At 36.6% G+C, this 24,715-nt stretch overlaps 1 protein-coding gene and 1 long non-coding RNA gene across 2 annotated transcripts in view; one reads left to right on the forward strand and one right to left on the reverse strand.

Annotated features, from left to right (window-relative positions):
* Positions 1–24,715, reverse strand: part of SESN1 (sestrin 1) — a 115,331-nt gene that overhangs the window by 39,275 nt on the left and 51,341 nt on the right. The window lies entirely within an intron of this gene.
* LOC132667478 (uncharacterized) overlaps positions 7,350–24,715 on the forward strand; it is a 38,688-nt gene continuing 21,322 nt past the window's right edge. Inside the window, exon 1 of the long non-coding RNA XR_009605168.3 lies at positions 7,350–8,681. This is a non-coding gene — a long non-coding RNA (uncharacterized LOC132667478). The remainder of the gene's footprint in view (positions 8,682–24,715) is intronic.

The following is a 24,715-nucleotide window of genomic DNA, read 5'->3' on the forward strand; positions in this document are numbered from 1 at the left end:
CCACAAGGAGCCAACCTCGGATCCTCTGTCCCCCTCTCTCTCTGCCCCTTCCCTGCTCATACTCTCTCTCAAAAATAAACAAACATTTAAAAAAAGAAAAGACATCTTTGAGCAGAGTTTGAAGATTACTTTGAAAAATGTACATTAACTATCTCATGTAGATTTAGATTCTAAATTGTTCACTTAATAGTCTAAAATTCTTACCGTTTCATGCCTACTCCAAAACAGAGATTTAGTGTATAAAAATTATGATTTCAGGATACTTTTCTATCTTCTCTGCTTAAGAAAATTGTTTACTACAGAACATCTGCAATAATATAAGCAGTAAATGGGGGAAATAAAGTAGCAAGAAAGGTCCTAAATGCTACAAGGAATTTCAGAGAGCTACTATTTCTAAGGATAATAGAGCTGTGTGTCCTAGAAAGACTTTTTCCTAGCCACTGATGACTAAAAGTAAGATTCTTAGATACAAAGAGTGACAGATAACACAAGTTCTTAGACATTAACTACCCTCAGAATGTTGGACTGCCCTCCCCCCATGCCATCCTTCCCATCCCACCCCAGCACGGGTGGCAGGTTAACATTAATAAAATGGCCTTTTAACTTGGCTGTAGCTCTTCCTGACAATTGGGACTTAGACTCACATGTCTGCTTCCTCTGATTCTCCATTCTTTGGTCTTGTATTAGCATGAACAAGATCCCTAGCTCTGGGACTCTCAGAATCTAAGCATTAGTACTTGACAAGAAGTCATTGCTAGGGTCCCTGTGATTGGAGAATCGGGTCTAATGAGAGATATGAAAATCAAGAAGAAGAATAGGTTCTGGATAAGCAAGGATATCAGAAAACTACTTAGGACTATGAAATGTCCACGGAGGCATGAACAGTGCTCTATGTCCAGAGCATTTATATAAAGATACAGACTGCTAATAATGTGTTCTTATGCATGCAGAGTATAATGGGAAAAAAGACAGTGGGAGAATTCTTTAGTGTTTCTATAGATGAGGCAACTGAACTTTTTTCATGTCTCAAAATATTCTTTTCTTAGTTGCCTAAAATGATTTCATCCATGAGTTTGAGGATAGGGTAGGTAAGAATAAGTGAATGAGATAAAAAATAAAAATAACCAACGTGGATTAGAAAGCAATAAGTCACACAGGAAAAATGTATGTCTGAAGTTCTCAAGATCCTCAAGTATTGGAAAGAACCATAAAATCTCATGTTATATACTGAATATGACTCTACATATGGACTGTGGAATAAAAAGTAAAACGTATAAAGAATTTTACAGTCCACAAATTTCACATAGAGTGACTTGGCAATTTCTCACAACAACTTTGTGAGATGGATCTCACTCCTGTGTTACCCAAGAAGAAACTTGTCATGAAACTGAAAAGTGGCAGAGCTATGGGTCAAAAGTAAGTCTGTGTGCCTTCGGATCCAGTGCCCTTTCCTTTCCATCTCTCAACAGTTACAAATGCAACTACAGAACTTTAGTGCATTGTCCAGAGTGAGGACATATTGCTCTGGACTCAGGAGAGACTGCTGGAACTTTGGGACAACTTGGGGCTGAGACCAGCAGAAGGAAAAGGTTTCCTGTTCACAGTCCTGACAGCTGAGGAAGGGGCTGTCATGAGCTTTCTACTAGACATTTAAAAAATAGATTGTTTCCATGGAGGAGGCCCGAGGAAGATTTACAGACAGGGGAGATAGGTATACAGTTCTGGGACCTTCCAGTTGAAGTATAACCAGTGTCTGACCATGGAAGGCAGATGCTCCCTTATGTATGATTTTAACACTTGCCTTACTGATTCTTTTCCCATGACAATGATGTAATTGAAAATGTATTAAAAACTGAAGAGATGTAGTTCAAATATTTAATTTTTACCAAAGCCACTAATGATTTTAATTTACTGTTTTTTAAACTTCTTTAATTTTCAAATTCAGAAAGTATATACATATGTGTTGTTAAAGTTTTACATTCATTTAGCATACTTTCAAATTTACATTCATTGGTTGTAAAATGAGAACAAAACATGTAGTAATCATGCTGTTTTAAAAACTGTCAGAAGTTCTCAGGGGAGTGTTCAAATTGTGAGGAGAACTCTAGAATTTATTCTATTTGCTCAAACTATCCTACACTATCATTTGAGTGCAATTCTGTAATCTTTTTGCGTGAAGATGCTATTGATTTCAGCATAGTGTACTTCCTCATTTAACATTCCATATATAATTGAGTAATGTTATTAAAAATAAAATAAAATGAAATGTAGTTTCAGAGCCAGCCCTCAGGGACTTACAATCGAGTTGATAATAAAAGACTGGGAAACAGAAGACAATACTGGGCAACATATAATTATGCATTAAATGACATGCCACAAACTGCAAATATTCAGGAGTAGAAACTATCAGTAAAGTCTTAAAAGGCAGCTAGAGGGGAATGGAACTGAGGAGAAAACAAGCTGCAGGAACTCAAGAGACTATAAGGAGACTATTTTGGCTCTGGCAGGAGGATAAGTTAGTAAGCGGTGGGAAATAAGAGTCGGTTGTAGGGAGCCTAGAAAACCAGTGAAGGAGGAGACTGGACAAAGTAGGAGGCAATAATGGAACCCTAAAAGATTTCTGAGTAGTGGCAAAAGTGGTGAAAGCACGGACTTTCACAAGTGTGCGAGATGAACACAGCAAAGGAAACTGTACATCTAAGGAAGAGGTAGTGAGGCTAACCGCTCCCCTTCCTCTTCAGCCTCACAAGTTTACCTAACTTGACAGTCACCCAAAGGAATCATTCTTGGACTTCTGTACATGCTCTTCCCTCTGACCCCGGCCCATGTCTCACCTTCAGTCTGAAGTTAGAAGTCATTGCTTTAGAGAAGCCTTCCTCAACCCCTCTCTGCAGGTTAGATGTTCCCCTTATGCACCTCCTCTGTCACAGCACTTATCTCTGCACTGTCAAAGCTAATGGGCTAGCCAGTCTCCTTTATTAAACCAAAAATTCTAGGGGTAAGAAATGGCCCATCTTTTCCAGCACTGAATCCCTTTGGGTGAATTATAAGAATTAAGGAGGGGTATAAGATCAGTAAACATTTCCCTAAAACTATATCAACAGGTGAGAAGACAGATACATATGTAGGCATGCTAAAATAGAAAAGAATGTTATTTGGAAGATGGCCTCAATCTTAGTGAGGAGATACTGCAAACCTTTTCTTCTATCTACCCAAGCCCCTTAATGAAGGGGAGAGTTGGATTAGGGTCATGACAAAGGTAGGAAGAACATAAACTTTTTATAACCACTGTTTGAGGATAACAGCCCTATAATTTTTTAAAAATCACATTTTGGCCTTAACAGGATCAAATAATTTAATAATTTCCATTTAGCAACTATCTACAGAGAGCACAGTGCTTTGCAAGAACCCACACAAAATAGTTCAAAGTATTCAAAGATTAAAGAAACACAATTCCAGTCCTAAGGAGCCTTATAATCCAATAAATACATACAGTGGAGTTATGTTACAGGTATAGTAGGGCTTTGAATTAAGAAAGGAAGAAGGCAAGGAATCATTAAAATGTTTCAAGCAGGGAAATGAGGTTACTGAGATTTGATTTTAGAAGATTAGGAGAAATTGCCCAGATGGTTTGAGTTGTGAGCGGAAGCTAAAGGCAGGTAGGCTAAATTTAAGATAATGCAATGATCTAGTCAGGAGGCAACTGGGGTATAAACCAGAGAGACGACGGTAGAAATGGAATGTAGTAGACACATTCAGTAGATCTAAGACAGCAGACTCTCAAGAAGCCTATTGCTTCCTTCTACTTTATACCTAAACAAATACAAGGCAAGGTGGTGTTGTCAAAGATGGTTTTGATGGAGATGCTTATAGACAGAATACTAACATTAGTTTACTTGTAACTGTGCACTTGTGGATGGATGCCTCTATTTGTTTTCATTCCAAAATGTCCTTCTGCAATTATCTCTAGAGCTTAAAGCAGCATACAATTAAATGAAAAGAATCTGAACTTAAAATGAAAAATCTAGATTCCAACCCCTGCACATTATTTTATCTTCTCATGTCTTAGAATTTTCATCTGTAAAATGAGTTACTTACTTGATGGGTTTGCTATAAGAACAAGATACGATAAAATGAAAACTGCTAGAAATAAATAATTTACAATATTGACTGCCAATATTTTGACACCTTCATACTATCAGGTTGCCATCTGGACAGGAGAAACATTCATAATACATAAACAAGCATTTAGTAAGCATGGTCTTCTCACAATTGATTCCAGCTGTGTTTCTATGTAGATACAAAATGATACTCAGATAGACTATACTATTAAACATTTATAAAGAAAAAGTAAAGTATAATGACTAAAAACCCTTGTCATTAGAGTCCAACAACTCTGGGGTCCAAGGATAAATTAAATTTCTCTTACCCTTGATGTCCTGACCTGTACAATGGGAATGATAGTATAGCAACTTTAGAGGGCCACAGGATTACATGAAATCAAGCACAGTGGCTATAAGTGGTCAGTAAATAGTAAATGATCAGTAAATATTAGCAGTGGGAGCTACATAGTAAGAGTTACAATACATTGAACCAGCAGTCTTGTCATACTCAGAATATAAAGTAAACAACTATTCAGCACAGCATTTGTGAAATACACAATTTTTTTTTCTTTTGGTGTTTTGGGCTTGAACAATGTGTATTTAGGATAAAAATTATTAGGTATTGATGTAATTTTAATTTTTTATTTTTGTTTTTTAATGTTTATTTTAGAGAGAGAGAGCACACGCACACATGCATGTGTATGAGCAGGGGAGGGGCAGAGAAAGAGGGAGAGAGAGAATCCCAAGCAGGCTCTGTGCAGCACAGAGCCTGATGCCAGGCTTGATGCCAGGCTCACAACCGTGAGATCATGACCTGAGCTGAAATCAAGAGCCAGACACTTAACCAACTGAGTCACCCAGGCACCCCAGGTATTGATGTAATTTTAAAACTTTAGTATGTGTGGGGCACCTGGGTGGCTCAGTCAGTAAAGCGTCCAACTTCGGCTCAGGTCATGATCTCAGTTTGTGAGTTTGAGCCCTGCACTGGGCTCTGTGCTGGCAACTCAGAACCTGGAGCCTGCTTCAGATTGTGTCTCCCTCACTCTCTGTTGCTCCCCCACTTGCGTGCTCTCTCTCAAAAAATAAACATTAAAATTTTTTTTCTTTTAAATAAAATTTAGTGTTTGTATAATTCTTCTAGTTATAATATTTACCATGTATCTGCAGATAATTTTAATGTGAAGCATAACCTAGCCTCAATGATTTTAAATATTAAGTAGAATATACATTTTAAAAATAATACAAGGGGCACCTGGGTGGCTCAGTTGGTTAAGCGTCTGACTTTGGCTCAGGTCATGATCTCATGGTTCATGGGTTCTAGCCCTGCTTTGGGCTCTGTGCTGACAGGCTCAGAGTCTGGAGCCTGCTTCATATTCTGTGTCTCCTTCTCTCTCTGCCCCTCCCCCACTAGCACCCTGTGTGTGTGTCTATCTCTCAAAACTAAACATTAAAAAAACTAAAAAAAATAAAATCAGAATGGTGAGGATGTAGAGCAATTGAACTCATAACTTGCTCGTAGAAATATAAAATGGCACAATCACTTTGAAAAACACTTAAAATGGCACAATTACTTTGAAAAAAAAAAATACAATATCGGGGCACCTGGGTGGCTCAGTCAGTTGAGCGTCTGACTTCGGTTCAGGTCATGATCTCATGTTTTGCAAGTTTGAGTCCCGCATTGGGCTCTGTGCTGACAGCGCAGAGCCTGGAGTCTACTTAGAGTTCTGTGTGTCCCTCTCTCTGCCCCTCCCCCGCTCACGCGCGTGTGCACGCACGCGCGCTCTCTCTCTCTCTCAAAAATAAACATTAAAAAATAATACAATATTGAAAATCTTCTCTAACAATTCTTTGGTAACTTTTTATTACTAATATTTTTCCAAGAATATCCATTTGTCAATGTGCTAGAGGAGGCTAGTTGTCCCTAGAGTCTGTTCTTTGTTTCTTCCATGGTTAATAAAGCTCTAAATCTTTAGCTGGGCATATTGCCACTTTAAGAATAAAGCTAGCTTTCTCCTCTAGGGTTTTGATGGTTTCTTGTCTCACATTAAGGTCTTTCACCCATTTTGAGTTTATTTTTGCGTATGGTGTAAGAAAGTGGTCTAGTGTCATTCTTCTCCATGTTGCTGCCCAGTTCTCCCAGCACTATTTGTTGTTAGAGAGACTGTCTTTTTTCCACTGGATACTCTTCCCTGCTTTGTCAAAGATTAGTTCGCCATACATTTGTGGGTCCAATTCTGGGTTCTTTATTCTATTCCATTAGTCTATGTGTTTTTGTGCCAGTACCATACTGTCTTGATGATTACAGTTTTGTAATAGAGGCTAAAGTCCAGGATTATGATGCCTCCCACTTTGGTTTCCTTCTTCAATGTTACTTTGACTATTTGGGGTCTTTTTTGGTTCCATACAAATTTTAGGATTGTTTGTTCTAGCTTTGAGAAGAATGCCAGTGCAATTTTGATTGGGATTGCATTGAATGCATAGATTGCTTTGAGTAGTATTGACATTTTAACAATATTTATTCTTCCAATCCATGAGCATGGAATGTTTTTCCATTTCTTTGTGTCTTCCTCAATTTCCTTCATAAGCTTTCCATAGTTTTCAGTATACAGATCTTTTACATCTTTCGTTAGGTTTATTCCTAGGTATTTTATGGTTCTTGGTGCAATTGTAAATGGGATCAGTTTCTTTAATTCTATTTCTGTTGCTTCATTATTGGTGTATAAAAATGCAACCCATTTCTGTACATTGATTTTGTACCCTGCAACTTTGCTGAATTCATGTATCAGTTCTAGCAGACTTTTGGTGGAGTCTCAGGTTTTCCATGTAGAGTATCATGTTGTCTGTGAAAAGTGAAAGTCTGACTTCTTCTTTGCCAATTTTGATGCCTTTTATTTCATTTTATTGTCTGACAACCTCTTTGACCTCAGCCATAGCAATTTCTTACTCTACACATCTCCAAAGGCAAGGAAATTAAAAACAAAAATGAACTATTCGGACCTCATCAAGATACAAAAGCTTCTGCACTGTGAAGGAAACAATCAACAAAACTAAAAGGCAACCGACGGAATGGGAAAAGATATTTGCAAATGACAAATTGGATAAAGAGCTAGTATCCAAATCTATAAAGAACTCCCCAAACTCCACACCCAAAAAACAATCCAGTGAAGAAATGGGAAGAAGACATGAATAGACACTTTTCTAAAGAAGACATCCAGATGGCCAACAGACACGAAATGATGCTCAATGTCACTCATCATCAGGGAAATACAAATCAAAGCCACACTGAGATACCACCTCACACCAGTCAGAGTGGCTAAAATGAACAAATCAGGAGACTATAGATGCTGGCGAGGATGTGGAGAAACGGGAACCCTCTTGCACTGTGGGTGGGAATGCAAACTGGTACAGCTGCTCTGGAAAACAGTGTGGAGGTTCCTCAAAAAATTAAAAATAAAACTACCCTATGACCCAGCAATAGCACTATTAGGAATTTACCCAAGGGATACAGGAGTGCTGATGCATAGGGGCACATGTACCCCAATGTTCATAAGCAGCGCTTTCAACAATAGGCAAATTATGGAAAGAGCCTAAATGTCCATCAACTGATGAATGGGTAAAGAAGATGTGGTTTATATATACAATGGAATACTACTTGGCAATGAGAATGAAATCCTGCCATTTGCAACAACATGGATGGAACTGGAGGGTATTATGCTAAGTGAAATAAGTCTGAGAAAGACAGATCCGTATGTTTTCACTCATATGTGGATCTTGAGAAATTTAACATAAGACTATGGGGGAAGGGAAGGGGGAAAAAGTTACAGAGAGGGAGGGAGGCAAACCATAAGAGACTTTTAAATACACAGAACAAATTGAGGGTTGATGTGGGGTGGGGCAGAGAAAGTGGGTGATGGGCATTGAGGAGGGCACTTGTTGGGATGAACACTGAGTGTTGTATGGAAGCCAATTTGACAATAAATTATATTAAAAAAAAAGAATAAAGCAATATTATCCAGTTTTCCTTGCATCTAGGTGTGACCAAGTTAGTAAGCTTTGGCCAGTGCAATTATAAAAGGAAATGGAGTATGCACAGTAAACGTCACTAAAATGAGGAAGCATATGTTCATTCTCCTTGTAAATTCTTCCTCTGTCTGGAATGTGGATGTGATTCTAGAAATGGAACAGCCAGCCATCTTGGGCATCAGTCTTAAGAGATTGAAGCCTCATCTTGAAGTTACTGGAAAAATATCCAAGGACTTTGGGTACCTGATTATATGGAGCTTCTAAATCAGTATCAGACTGCCTTCCTTTATATAAGAGAGAAAGAACCTGTCCTGTATAAGAAATCTATTGGGTTTTCTGTCATTGGCAACCTAATCTAATTCAAGCCTAAAAATATAGACAAAATGAAAGCCAAATTTTAAGTTCACTTATTTTCTTAATAAGTTTGTTCTCAATTTACACATGCCTAGTCTTTTTATATCTCTTTTTGATCATATTCCCACTGTGGACTTCTGGATTCCTGTAGACATTACCTTTGATTCGTTTCCATGGTGCTAAAGGAGGGAGACAGAAGGGGTGAGTTCATTCACTTGCTTCACCACTGTCATAGTTCATATCATACTCCTAATCTATCCTTTAATCTACCCCTTTAGGGTCCATTTTGCTCTTTATCCTAGAAGCTCAACTCCACAACTGTCCTCAAAAATAGCATTCATTTGTTTATTACTCCCTCAACAGATTTTTGAGTGCTGTGTGCTAGGCATTCTGTTAGGTAATAAAACAGATCCTTACTTCAGAGAACTATGTTAGGCAATATTTTTAAATGAAGATTGAATTATGTTCTATTATTTGTGTACTACACATCTGTGGTCCCAAATTTTCCTGACAGATCAAAATGAAAGATAAATGAATGTAAAAGATTGGGAAAAAGCAGGATATATGGAGAGGGAGCAGGGACTCGGGAGGTGTGGAGAAGGACTCTCAGAGACAAAGGCAAAGGCATAACTAGCAAAGGAAGAAGGAGAGAGAACAGAAAGAAACATACATTCATTGAATTTTACTGGGCTTCATATACCATCACAACCTCTTTCATGTATTAATGATTAATAGGGACAAGCTTATTGTTAGACGTCTGGAACTTCTAGAGCATAGCAACTGCCCTCATTATTATATCTGCCTTTTGCAATGCTAAAAGCAAAGACCTTCAGAAACCCTCAAAAGGCTCCTATTATTTCCCAATTTTAGCCCCCATTCAGGACTTCTACTCCATCCTACCTCTCATTGGAATCTTCTATCAGTGTCTCCTGAGGGAAGAGGTGGTTCAGAAGAGAGGAGGAGTGTAGTTGAAATCCCCAGTTAAAATTTGGGTTGTTTAATGATCTCATGGAAACACTGCTATAATAGAATGCAAACACCATTTATGCTACCAAATCTATAGTTCAGCAAGCTTATGTGGTTAAAATTGGCTTTTATGGGTTGTCTCTAAGATTTACCAGAGTGAGAAAATAAGTTCAAAGTTTCCCATAATTAAGATTAATTTAAACTTTGGACTGTAGTCCCTTAGTGAGACACAGAAAATCTGAAGACCATTCTTTGTCTCAAATATGAAGACAGTACCACTGCTGTTAGACACATGGCCCCAGAAGAATGAAAACAAAAACAAACAAAATACAAGCAACTCAGCATCTTATATTGGGATTTGGTGCTTTTTGTTTGTCATTGTTGTTTTTCTCTTAGATGAGGGAAAGTATATTTATGTAATATTACTAAAGCAGTTTGACTATGACCTTTAGTTCTTCATACTCTATAATATGAAATTGTGAATTTTTTTTTCTTAGATTGTGGTTTTAACACATCACAAGTAGTTTCTTTTCCTGTTAACTTTCAGACAACTCTGTTTAATCTTGAGCTAAATACCTGGAGGAAGTGCTACCACAATTTTAGCTTTCTTGTTTCCAGTTGAGCAATATTATTCTCAGCTTTTCTCCAGTAGGGAAGTATCATATGTTTGCTTACAGTTCTCTTTCTAACAAAAGATAAATGCTCTTAAAAAATAATCATAGTAAGCAACACCCTGGTGGATCAGTCAGTAGAGCATGCGACTCTTTGTTTTGGGGTCGTTGAGTTCGAGCCCCACACTGGAGTGGAGTTTATTTAATAAAAAAATCATAGTCAAATAATAAGACAATTACAAATAAATTGTAATTTATTTGTAACAATTATTTGTAACAAGACAGATAAAAAGAGGAACACTGACCCATCAGTACTAGAAAAAAGGCTTACAGGATGCTTAAAAACGTTCTTTGGTTTTTGTTCAGCACCTGAGTCCAGAGACTCTTACTGATCACAGTCCCTTTTCTTTTTCAACAAGGTCCCTGACCATAACATGCAGCCAAAATGTAAATAATTGTTATATTCCTGATACGGCATAAAAAAGCATGAAAACATTCTAGGCAGTAAATACAATCTTCCCCTCCCCAGTGGACCGTAAGTCCAGAAAAACAAGTTACTTCATTTATGAACCATGCTATTTAAGATTCTGTGATGCAACAATATTGAACTACTATTTTCTATAAAAACGTATTCTTTCAATCAAAATCTTAGCTCAAATGTTGTACAAGAAAATCCTAAAAATCTAGGTTTTTTTCTCTTATTCTTTCAAATTGGACTTAAGGCACATAAAAAAAGTATGTTTTTATTTCATAGTAAAATCACTAGGCCCTAAAACTATAATTCTCTACCAATTAGTATCTTTTCATAGCAATAGTTATGGCAATCTTAATTCATGGGGATAACCCTGAAATACAGCAAAGTGTTAAAACTCCTCAGATTAAACAGTGCAATTATATTCATCATCTAGTTCATACTTGATGTAATAATCATAGAATTTCAGAGCTAAAATAATTATAAAATAAACTGAGTAAAGCTAGGATGGGAATTTGGAGAGTGTCTAAGTGGCAATGTTCTCATTCTATAGATGAAGAAACTAAGAACTAAAGGTTAAATAGTTTTTTTTACGTATTATCATATTTTTTAAGAAACTTGGAAATTTGTGTGTAAAATCAGGGCTGCCTCCAGGATTTGGTAGAATAAGTGGCTGCTTATTTGATGTAAATTTAGAAATGCTATTATAAAAAAACATATAAAAACTTGTCATCCAAGTTCTTCCTCAGAGATGAAAATGGTAAAAAGATACATAGTTGTATTTCTTTTACATATTTGAGGTGTAAATAGGGTCTATAATTTAATAATCTGATTAATTCTATTATTTCCTGTTAAGATGCAAACACTCAGCAAAAGAGAAAGCTCACTGAACTATATATAATGGATTCAAACCTCACATAGGCATGTGCGTTAAAATCATGCAGATAAAATTATCCCTGAAAATCTCTTTGGAAGGTACCAGACTGGAGGCTGATAAGCCATTTCTTAGTAAGTCCAAAGTAGACATTTTGTCCTCCAGTATTAGAACAAATGACTGTTTATTTGGTTCAGCACTAGTTGGAGTCATTGGCTTGTATTTAGGTGCCTTGTGTAAAAAATCACATGTCTTTAACATCTGAAATACCCTCAGAATGGTGAGATGCTCACTCAATGAGAAGCAAGGAGTAACTCAGACCAATGGAGAACACTACAGTTTCTGTTTCTTATTTCACACTCAGTTGGTATATATTCATTGAGTAGGATGTCAGGTAGAATTGCCCATGATATTTACATTAAAAATATTTTCTGCCTCACATTTAAACATTTTTGATGAGCAATAATAGTTGTATTTGTGTAAGTTAAATGTATGAGTGATGTTAACTCCGTTGTAGGGTCAGTTCCTTCCTCAAAAGTAGGTTTTGACGTGCATCTTTTCTGACCACAATGCAATGAAACGAGGAGTCAAAAACAAGAAAATATCTGGAAAGACCACAAATACAGGAAGGTTAAATAACATGCTACTAAACAATGAATGGGTCAACCAGGAAACAAAAGAAGAAATAAAAAAGTACATGGAAACAAATGAAAACACAATAGTTCAAAACCATTGGGACATAGCAAAAGCAGTTCTAAGAGGGAAGTTTATAGCAATACAGGTCTACCTAAAGAAACAAGAAAAATCTCAAACAACCCAACCTTGCACCTAAAGGAGTTAGATAAAGAATGACAAACAAAAGCTAAAACCAGAAGGAGGAAGGAAAGAATAAAGATTAGAGCAGAAATAAATGATATAGAAACTAAAACAAACAAACAAACAAAAAACAATACAACAGATCAATAAAACCAGGAGTTGGTTCTTTGAAAAAATTAATAAAATTGACAAACCTCTAGCCAGACTTATCAAGAAAAAAGAGAAAGGACCCAAAGAAACCAAATCACAAGTGAGGAGAAATAACAACAAACACCACAGAAATACAAACAATTATAGCAGATTATTATGAAAAACTATATCCCAACAAATTGGACAACCTGGAGGAAATGGATAAATCCCAGAAACATATAACCTACCAAAACTGAAACAGGAAAAATAAAAAATTTGAACAGACGTATTACCAGCAAAGAAATTGAATCAGTAATCAAAAAACCTCAAGAAACAAAAGTCCAGGACCAGATGGCTTCACAGGCAAATTCTACCAAATATTTAAAGAAGAGTTAATACCTATTCTTCTCAAACTATTCCAAAAAATACAAAAGGAAGGAAAACTTCCAAATTCATTGTACGAAGCCAGTATCACCTTGATACCAAACCAGGTAAAGACACCACAAAAAACCAGAACTACAGGCCAATATCTCTTATGAACATAGATGCAAAAATCCTCAATAAAATACTAGCAAACCCAATCCAACAATACATTTAAAAAGTCATTCACCCCATCAAGTGGGATTTATTCCTGGGTTGCAAAATTGTTCGATATTTCTCAAGTCAATCAACATGATACATCACATGACTAAGAGAAAGGATAAGAACCATGTAATCATTTCAACAGATGGAAAAAAAAGCATTTGACAAAGTACAATACCTGTTCATGATAAAAACCTTCAACAAAGTAGGTTTAGAGGGAACATATCTCAACATAATAAAATCAATCTATGAAAAACCCATCCTCAATGGGGAAAAACTGAGAGGAACAAGACAAGGATGTCCACTTTCACCATTTTTATTCAACATAGTACTGCAAGTCCTAGCCACAGCAATTAGACAACAAAATAAAAGGCATCCAAATTGGTAAGAAAGAAACTAAAACTTTCACTATTTGAAGATGACATGATACTATATAGAGAAAACCCTAAAGATTCCATCAAAAAACTGCCAGAACTGATACATGAATTCAGTAACGTTGCAGGATATATAAACAATCTACAGAAATGTGTTGTATTTCTATACACCAATAATGAGGCAGCAGAAAGAGAAATTAAGAAAACAATCCCATTTACAATTGCACCAAAAACAATAAAATACCTAGGATTCAACTTAACTAAGGAGGTGAAAGACCTGTACTCTGAAAACAATAAAACATTGATGAAAGAAACTGAACAAAAGCAAAAATAAACCATTGGGACTTCATCAAAATAAAATGCTGCACAGCAAAAGAAACAATCAACAAAACTAAAAGGCAACCTATTGAATGGGAGAAGAAATTTATTTGCAAGTGACATATCTGGTAAAGGGTTAGTATCCATAATATATAAAAAAGTTATAAAACCCAAAACCCAAAAAACAAATAACCCAATTAAAAAATGGGCAGAAGACATGAATAGATATTTCTCCAAAGAAGATATCCAGATGGCCAAGAAACATCACACAAAGATGCTCATCATCACTTATCATCAGGGAAATGCAAATCAAATCAAAACCACAATGAGATATCACTTTACACCTGTCAGAATGACTAAGATCTGTAACACAAGAAACAACAAGTGTTGGTGAATAAAGGTGGCGAAAGGGGAACACTCTTGCACTGTTGGTGGGAATGCAAACTGGTGCAGCCACTCTGGAGAACAGTATACAGGGTCCTCAAAAAATTTGAAATAGAAATACCGTATGATCCAGCAATCACACTACTGGGTATTTTCCCAAAGAATACAAAAACACTACTTCAAAGGGATCGTGGACCAGCATTATCTACAATAGCCAAGAAAAGGAAGCAGCCCAAGGATCTATCAAATGATGAATGGATAGAAAAGATGTGGTGTATACATACAATGAATATTACTCAGGCATAAAGCAGAAGAAAATCTTGCCATTCTCAACGACATGGATGAAGCTAGAGAGTATTATGCTAAGTGAAATAAATCAGTCAGAGAAAGACAAATACCATATGATTTCACTCATATATGGAATTTAAGAAACAAAACAAATAAGCAAAGGGAGTGGGGAGAGAGAGGCAAACCAAGACAGACTCTGACTAATAGAGAAGAAGCAGATGTTACCAGAGGGGAGGTGGGTGGAGGGATTGGTGAAATAGGTGATGGGGATTAAGGAGTGCACTTGTCATGATAAGTGTTGGGTGAATAAAATTTTTAAAAAAGTTAAAAACTTTATTAAAAAGTAGGATTTGATGGCATATTAGGGCAGAAGGAAAAGGAATATAATCTGAGAGCAAGGAAGGATTCCACAGTGGGGGTGGGGAAAAACCATGGCCAAAGAGGCCTACTTTACAAATTTACTTAGAGTATAGGTATGCATATGTTGCATAAAACCTATAAGTCTTAATAGCTTATTAACCATAACATCCCACATTCTCAAACATGAAAGATAACCAAGTTTACTGTAATTTCCCTTCACTTTTGCAAATAGTAACGATTAGTGTCAAAGTGTCATCTTTATATTTTACTTCAGTTCAAGATGAGGTCCAATTTACAGTAACTTGGAAGCAAGAACATCCAATTGCAAACCACAGAGCTATCTCATAAACTTTTCTTATTCAGTACTGCCAGCAAATGCCAGCTATGTTTATCTTGATCAGTACTGCTAGAGTACCTCAAGTGGCGAGAACATAGTCCTTTGTCTAGTCTTAAAAATCCTCAGACACCAAATTATATAAAGACAATTTACACTTACAGATTCCAAACTGGTTGACCATAAAGCAAAATAAAGTTAGAAATGGGAACAAGTATTTTCACAAATTTACAAACTAAGTTTCTATTAAGAGATGTTTTGGCTACAAGTTCAGTTTTTCAAAAACTGTTGATATTTCTTTTTTCTTTTTTTTTTTTTCCCCTAACTATGGTCTTGTTCATGAAGAAAAGAAGTCAAGTGAATTATTATGGGTTCAAATCTGAAAAGAAAGCAGGGATGGGAGAGAAGAGAAGGCACAGTTGAAGGGGGTTATTTCATGGCCACACACTGCACCACAGTTGTAGCTGGGTTTTCACAAATGTGTGTATATACCATCAGTCCGAAGGAGAACTATGAGAGAATATGGATGGCTGAGCTCACTTAGGAACCATGACTGGGAAAACAACTAACTGGAAACACATGGCCTATTGATACCAAGTATTATCTTTAGCATGTATAAACTTCAGTCATGGGATTAGAGATTATTATTTGAATTGCTGGTCCTCAGCCATAGCACTAATGAAAGTTATTTAAGCAATAACAATAACAACAAACAACTTCCTCTTTTTTTCACAAAAGAAATAATTCAGTTTGGCAGGTCTCCTCTCATTCATATAGGATATCACTTTTTGTTATACTTAAACATGCTTCTTTAGGCACAAAAGTAGCAGGTTGAAGGTTTTTAAGGCAGTGAGGGGTATTGAAAAAGGATGAAAGGGTTGTACTTGATGTTTAGGCTTTTGATTTCTCCGCCAGCTTAGTTGTTAAATGTGGGAAAGTTATTAGGAATTTTTCAATTTAGTCATGCCACTCTATTCTTTGTGTAAATATTTGTCCAAGGACTCATGGGGAAACTGTAGCAAATTATATCAGGTGTAACTTATTATGATTAAATTAAAACAGGAGACCTTGGTATCACTTCCTTGATTTTGACTTCTTAAAAACAAAATTTTAACATTTATAAGATAAACTATATACATTTTTAAATAACATATCCTCAGTTGGCAAAGTGTGCATCATTTTAAGCTAAAACATAAAAATAGCAGACAACATTTTACCATTTCTTCTTTCTAAGAGCAACTCAGCATTAACCTGTACAAATACTTGGGCCATTAACAAGTAATCATTGAGCCAAAGGAGGGATTTTTTAACTTTTTTAAAATGTTTATTTATTATTGAGAGACAGAGCATCAACAGGAGAGGGGTAGAGAGAGAGGGAGACACAGAATTGGAAGCAGGCTCCAGGCTCTGAGCTGTCAGCACAGAGCCTGACGCGGGGCTTGAACTCACAAACCGCAAGATCATGACCTGAGCTGAAGTCGGACACTTAACCGACTGAGCCACCCAGGCGCCCCCCAAAGGAGGGATTTTGAGGGCAATGAATAAGTGATAGAAGTTTCCAGAACATAGAATCAAAGTTCAATTACAAAAATTCCTCACGTCATGAGAAAACAATAGGGCCCATAATTAATATGTGAATAATAGATTTTAATAATGTAGCAATGATCAGCTTAGAATTGATTATGTCGCTAAGAATCCTGGGATCTCTCCTTTCCTAAGCCATGTCATAATTCCTGAAATGTTTTAAAGTTTCATAGCAAAATATTCCAACATAGCATTGAGAAATAATATTTTAAATAATAGCAGTAAGAAAAAGGCATTAGATCGAGTAAAGCTAATCAAATTAATAGAGTCTAGCATATAATTTTCCATATATTTAAAGTCCTCATACTCAAGAGCTTATGCAAACCATTTAGCATACTGAAGATAGAATATATGAATGCTTAGAAAGGTAAATACATAAATATATCTAATTTGGCTTAAGTACCACAGAAAAATGGGATGATTTCTGGTGCATAAGGTATATCTTATTAAATACACATACCAGATAGGAAATCTACCACAAATTACATATTTGCAAGTATTTGAACTCAGTATGCCTGTGTCTTTCTACCACAAAAGTTGAAACAATATAGACACTATAAATTTAGACCCATCAGGAAAGGATTTTTTTCTAAGAATGTTTTAGATCAATTATTATACATGAGAAATATAAAAGCCTATTCTCTCTAGCCAAAGGATAAGGAAACAGACACCCTAGCAAGACAGAAGGTTTTTAAACAATAGCCACTTTACTGTAAACACTAACACCACCATCACCACCACCACCACAACAACAGTAACAAAACTATGGCCTAACTCCTACTCACACCAGCAAAGACTAAGTGGGAAGAGTAATCTTTTACCCTCACCAGGCTGTAACAAGGTATCCCCTGCCAGGATACTGTCAGAGAATGTCGAGTTTTCAAAAAAAAAAAAAAAACTGGAATTTTCATCCCCACTGAACAGTAATGCTCCTCACTATATCCCACAACTGGCAATGTCAGCAGAGGAGACCTCATGGGGAACCCAGATATCCATTCACACCACAAGAAATGAACATCCCTCCTTCTCTGCTAGGGTAGGGTCAGAGGAGGCCTAGAGGAAAGTCAGGACTCTCAACATAGCCCAGTGGTCATGAGGTTACCCCTACCTTGTTGTGCCATGGGAGCAGTAACAAGGCAATCCTACTGTTTCCAGCCAGGAAGGTATCATTGGAGATCTGGTAGAGAGCTGGAACTTGTACCTTTTCCCACAAGTAAGAAAGAGGTCCCCTTGGCCCTCTGCTTGGGTGTTGATGGAGGCCAACTGGGGACCCTGGATTTCTACTTCCACCATGGAGGGGAAGCAGTGCCTGCTCTTTCCCTTTCTGGAGAAATTTTAGACAAAACCAACTAAAATGGGATATTTAAGCAAGATGAACCTACAGCTGTTTTATACTTAGTGACGAAAGACTGTCTTTCCCCTAAGACTGGAAACAAGGCAAGTATATCTACTGTCATCAGTCCTACTTAGCATAGTACTAGACATTCTAGTCAATATGATAATGTAAGAAATAAATGAAATAAAAGGCATAAAGATCATAAAGGAAAAAATAAAACTGTTCCTATTTGCAGATGCCATGATTGTCTATACAGAAAATCACAAGGAATCTACAAAAAAAATCCTCTTAGAATAATTTTTTTTTTTTTTAAGTCTCAGGTAACTTTAATGAAAGCATTCGCAGTCCTTGCCCCCATGGTGGTATATGGATGGCTAAGCTCAAAACAGAAATGCAGCTGCTGAAACCAGTCACCATGCTGAGGCAGTTGAGCTTAATGCTCCAGATTCAGGGGCCAAGGCAGGAAAGTATTACTTCTCATGGCAAAGTCCAGCAGCCAGGCCTCGTAGAAGGTCATGTCCGGGCTCTAGGCTTTTACTGGCCCTAGGCTCGCTTTACCACCCCACAGACCCATGTGTGAGATGGGACGACAGAAGCAGCCAGGGATCCAAAGTGACCATAGCCACTGTGGCCCAGCGAAGGAGCACTTTTAGAGCTACACAAGAAGGAGTGGTCATTCCATCATTAAAGGTCAGCAAGGTTGCAGGACATAAGGTTAATATACAAAAGTCAATTGCTTTCCTATGTACCAGCAATAAACTACTGAAATTTGAAATAAAAAAAATTACACCAGCACAGGAAAAAATAAAATACTTAGGTATAAATCTAACAAAATACATATGGGATATATACACTTAAAACTACAAAATTCTGATTAAAAAAAAAAAAGATCTAAATAAATGGGAGAAATACTCCATGTTCATGGATTAGAAGATTCAATATAGGATCCAATAAAAATCCTGGCAAGCTGTTTTGTAGATATAAACAAACTGATTCTGGGGCACCTGGGTGGCTCAGTTGGTTGAGCATCCGCCTTCGGCTCAGGTCATAATCTCGCGGTCTGTGAGTTCGAGCCCCGTATCAGGCTCTGTGCTGACAACTCAGAGCCTGGAGCCTGCTTTGGATTCTGTGTCTCCTTCTCTCTCTGCCCCTCCCCCGCTCATGCTCTGTCAAAAATTAATAAACATTAAAAAAATAAATAAACTGATTCTAAAGTTTATATAAAAAAGGCAAAAGACCTAGAATAGCCAAAAGAATGGTGAAGAACACACTACCTGAGTTTAAGACTTACTATAAAGCTACAGTAATCAAGACAGCATGGTATTAGTAAAAGAATAGACACGTATTTCCATGGAACACAGCAGAGAACTCAGAAATAGACCTATACAAATAGTCAACTGATCACTGATTGACAAAGGATCAAAGGTAATAAGGATAATATTTTCAACAAATGATGCTGGAACAATTGGACATCTGCATGCTAAAAAGAAAAAAAAAAGAAAGAAGAAAAAAGAACTTAGACACAGACCTTACAGCTCTCAGAAAAATTAACTCAAAATATTCTTGTTTTTAAATTTAGTATCACAGACCTAAATGTAACACAGACAGCCATAAAAATTTTTGTAAGAAAACAGAATATCTAGATGACTTTTAACTTGGCGATGACTTTTTAGATACAACACCAAAAGTATAACGTATTAAAAAAATTGATAAGTTGGTCTTTATTAAAATTAAAACCTTCTGTTTTGTGGCAGAAACTTATGAAAAGACAAGCCACAGAATGGTAGAAAATATCTGCAAATCACTTATTTGAGAAAAGATTTGTATGTAAAATATATTTTAAAAAACTTTTTAACACTCAACAATAAGAAAACAACCAAATTAAAAAGTGGACAGAATACATAAACATATACCTTACCAAGGAAAATATAGACATGGCAAAAAGCATGTGAAAAAAATCATTTGTCATTAGAGAATTACAAATTAAAATGACAATGAAGTATCATCAAATATCTATTAGAAAAACTAAAAATTAAAAAAATTGACAAATGCTGGTGAGGATGTAGAAATAAGAACTCTCATTCATTGTTAGGGGAATGCAAAATGTACAGCTACTTTGGAAGACAGTTTCCTAATTTCTTACAAAGCTAAAAATAATCTGGCCATACAATCCAGTAATCATGTTCATATGCTTTTACACAACTATTCTGAAAACCTGCGCATGAATGTTTATAGCAGCTTTATCCTTAATTGCCAAACACTGGAAGCAACCAAAATGTCCTTCAATAGTGAATGAATAAACAAACTATGATACAAATACCAATGGAATATTAAGTGATAAAAAGAAAGAAGCTATCCAGTCATAAAAGGGCATGGATGAACCTTAAATGTGAATTGCCAACTGAAAAGAACCAGTATGAAATGGCTACCTACTACATGTATGATTCTACCTATGTGGCATTCTAGAAAAGGCAAAACCATAGAGATAGTACAAAGATCAGTGGCTGCCACAAGTTTGGAGGAAGATGGGAGGGTTGAATAGGTTGAAGTACAGGGAATTTCTTAGGTGGTGAAATTATTCCGTACAGTACTGAAATGATAGATATATACGACATTATGCATTTGGGAAAACTCAAAGAACTTTACAGCACAGAAGTAAAACTTAACGCAAATTAAAAAAAAAAAAAAAAAAAACATTTAGAAGGTTGGGGGAATCCCAGGAAGCAATGCAGACTGTGAAAAGATAACCTAACTGAATTAACAAATGCATGAAACAATTTTACTGACAGGGGTAGAGGAAAAATGTGTTGACCTAAGCAACTTTGAAAGTGAGTAGAGTCTGTAAGACTAAAACAAAAGGAAATGCATGTAAGAACTATGCTCTCATTGATGAAGTTGTTTCTCATGGGCATATGGGTTAACAATTCTATACTGCTATACATTTATGATGAAAGCAAGTAAGTGGATGGTGGATGGTATGAGCCAGATATCTCCTGTTGGAGTGGGAATTTACAGATAAGTAAGAGGAGGAATATAAAACGATCCTTGTGGTAACAGAGTTAGAGATATCATTCAGAGTCATGCTTAGCTTACATAGAGATGGTTACATATACAATATTTAAAGATATATGCATATATATTGGTTTGTACATATATATTTCCTTGCTTTGTCTGCTAAGAGGGCCTCAAATCAATGAATGACACTCTACTAGCAAAAACGCACACCTAGTTGATGTCTCTCTAGTCATTTTGGTAGTCTAAAGCTCATTCTTAAGTAGATTCTACAGAAGTGTTCATAGGAAATAAATTCTCTGAGCTCATACATATTGATAACTTAATTGTTTTTACCTTAAACTTAGAGAATTCTTGGCTCACACTTTAAGTATCTTAAAAATGTTGCTCTGTTTTCTTTTGGTATTGCTATTGAAAAATCTAAAGCTGATCTAATTTTCCCTTATAAGTTAGTACGACTATGTCTTGGTAATGGTTGTTCTGGGTCAACGTTTTTAGGCCACACAGTATATTCTTTAAACATACAGGTTTTTTTAATGTCACAAAGTTTTCTTGAACTGCGGTTTTTTAGCATTCGTTCTGTTCACTTGCTCTAATTTTTTCTTCATTGCTTTCTATTCATCTGTATGTTGGATATTCTCTGCCTATCCTTAATATGTCACTTCTCACAAATCCTTTCCATTTTTTTTTGCCATTTTTCTTTAAAACAATTTTTTTAAGGTTTATTCATTTTTCAGAGACAGAGACAGAACATGAGGCAGGGAGGGGCAGAGAGAGAGGGAGACACAGAATCTGAAGCAGCCTCCAGCCTCTGAGCTGTCAGCACAGAGCCTGACATGAGGCTTGAACCCACAGACCATGACATCATGACCTGAGCTGACGTCAGATGCCTAACCGACTGAGCCATGCAGGCACCCCTTGCCATTTCTTGTCTATCCTTTTCTTATTATTTTAAAAAGAGTTTTAATGTTTTATTCATTTTTTGAAACAGAGTGTGAGCCAGGGAGGGGCAGAGAGAGAGAGAGACACAGAATCTGAAGCAGGCTCCTCGCTGTCAATGCAGAGCCTGATGTGGGGCTCGAACTCACCAACTGTGAGATCATGACCTGCGTCATAGCTGGACACTTAACCAACTGAGCCACCTAGGTGCCCCTCTAGACTTTAAAAAAAAACACGAAGTTTATTTACTTATTTTGAGAAAGATAGAATGAGTGGAGGAGGGACAGAATCCCAAGCAGGCTCCGTGCTGTCAGTGCAGAGCCTGACACGGGGCTTGATCTCACAAACCATGAGATCATGACCTGAGCCAAAATCAAGAGACAGATAGACACTTAACCAACTGAGCCACCCAGGCACCCTTCTTTTCTATTCTTAAAGGTTTCTTCTTTTCTTCCTTCAATTTTTCTTATGGCATTATTTATTTGGACTTGCGTTCCTTCTAGTTTAATTCATTTCTTGTTATTATTTTTCTTTTACTTCCAATTATTTGCAGAGTTATGTTACCTCACTTCTGAGTTTCTCTAATTCTGATTTTTGTTGTTCTTTCATTTGTTAAATCATTTTCTTAATGTCTTTTAACTTATTTAAAATAGGTTACAGTATTTGACTAGTCTTTCAAACATGCTTTCATTTTCTGTAGGTATTATTCAATTTTTATTTTTTTCTTATAATAGCATATTGCTCATTTTTATGTGAAATTTGCTTTCTTGAACTTTTTGAATGAGATTGGGTCAGCATAGATTTTCTAACTTCACAGAATTCCCTCCTCTGTTGTTTTTGTGTAGTGTTCAAAACTAAAGCAGTTTGCTTTCGGCAAGTGTTTGGGCTCCATTCTCTTCTGCCATAGACTTTCTTTTCCTTTCAACTATATTGCTCCTATTCTACTCATTTCTATTCCACCCCCAGCAACAGTTCCTTAATAATAAGACCCTATCCTAGAAAGAGGCCACAGAAATGTGGGTTTTAAGAGTTCATAAAAGCTGTACCACTCCAGCCTTTTTGGTTCTTATGGTGGATATTTTGCACTTACCTGTTTTTGGAATGAGCAAAATTCCTCCCAGTATCAGCCAGTGTTTGCAGCTTGGCCAGCTGTATTTTCCAATAAATATCTGTTGGCTAGTTTAGGGTTTTCCTCTTCTTGGGTCTTTCAGATACTGCCCCATTGTTTCTTTCTTTTACTTCCATCCCAAGAACTGATACCATAAAGGTCTTGTCTTACTTCATTTCTTTCACAATTGACAATGTTGACCAATTTTTTCTAAAGTCTCTCCTCCCTTACTATCCTGAAAGATCCTCTTTCAAGTTTCATCCTCTGTTTCTTGCTACTCAATATCAATCTCCTTTATGGATTCTTTTTCCTCCACTGTGTTCTTGTAATAGATGTTATAATAGATGTGTTACATCTATCCTCAGCTGCCTTATTGTGTATCTTGTCCCTGGTGATCTCACTCTTGCATAACTTCAACAATGAATACTGATCAAGGCTATAATTACATCTTAGTCCTTTCTCCTGAATTTGAGACCCAATTTTCTAGCTACCTATTTCACCTTGCTATCCCACAGCCATCTGAAATCTAACATATTAAATGCCAAACTCATCACCTTTCTCCCACTCATGCCGCTACAGTATTATTTGTTTTATTCTCTCCATGAAGGCATCATTGTACATCTGGTTGTCCAGGTGCAAAAACCTCCAAGTCCTTATCTAGGCCTCGAGGTCTCCCTTACCAATCTCTTGCCAAGTTCTAAATACTCCACAACTGAAAAACTGTCAAATCTACTCTCTTACCCTCAACCTGAACCCCATCAGTGGGGTCCCTGTCTGTGTCTCTCCTGGATTATAACAGCAGCCTCTTTTCTTCACAATCTTTCTAAATTGCAGATCTATGATATTGCACTTCTTCATAGGCTCCCCTTAACTTTCAAAATAACATCCAGATTCTTCATATGGCACACAATTCCCATCTAGATCTTGTCTCTGCCTGCCTCTCCATTCATACTGAGTACAACCTACAGTTTCTCAGACATGGCAACTCTCACAATCCTGTGCTTTTGTGCATGCTGATCTCTCTGACTGGAGCCCCTTATCTTCTACCTCTTTAACTGGCTACTCCTCACTCAGGCTTTAGGAGCCAGTTGAGGCTTTTACCCTTCTACAGTCTTTCCTGGCATTCACTTTCTGTGTTCCCTTATTCCAACCATTCAAAGCCCACAGTAGAACATTCCTTCAGAGGACTTATTGCTATGTATTACAACTGTCTATTTACCTATCTTGCCCTCTGTGAGCTCCTCAAGGGTTAGGCTTTTGTCTTATCTGTTCCCCCAGTGCGCAGGGTAGATAAGAAAAATGTTCCTTAAATAAACAAGTTAATGTGAAGCATGATGTAGAGAACTCAACAGAAATAAGAATTTGCTTTTGAATCTGTATAGATTGAAAAAAATGTATCCCATTATTTGTTTTTAAAGAATGACCAATTCCTAAACATCCAATAATTCACACTGGAACACAGGAAGTAGAAAATGTTACATTCACAAGATTTAAAAAATCTAATGTAACATTTTTGCTCTTATTAACATTCAGTGAAACAGTGGTAAGAAAAGTGTCCTTCATAAATAACCCCCTGTAAGCTTTTGTCTTTTAAGATCATAAAGACTTAAATAAACATTAACCACCCCCAAATGGCTCTCCTAATAGGTGTTGTAGGCAGTTTATCACAGATGAATGATTTGAGGATCCACCTTCCTAAAACATTCCTCCAACGACCTTGCCTATTTACCTTGAGATCTATACCGTCA

Source organism: Panthera onca, chromosome B2 (assembly GCF_046562875.1).
Source record: "Panthera onca isolate mPanOnc1 chromosome B2, mPanOnc1 haplotype 2, whole genome shotgun sequence".
NCBI lineage: Eukaryota > Metazoa > Chordata > Mammalia > Carnivora > Felidae > Panthera > Panthera onca.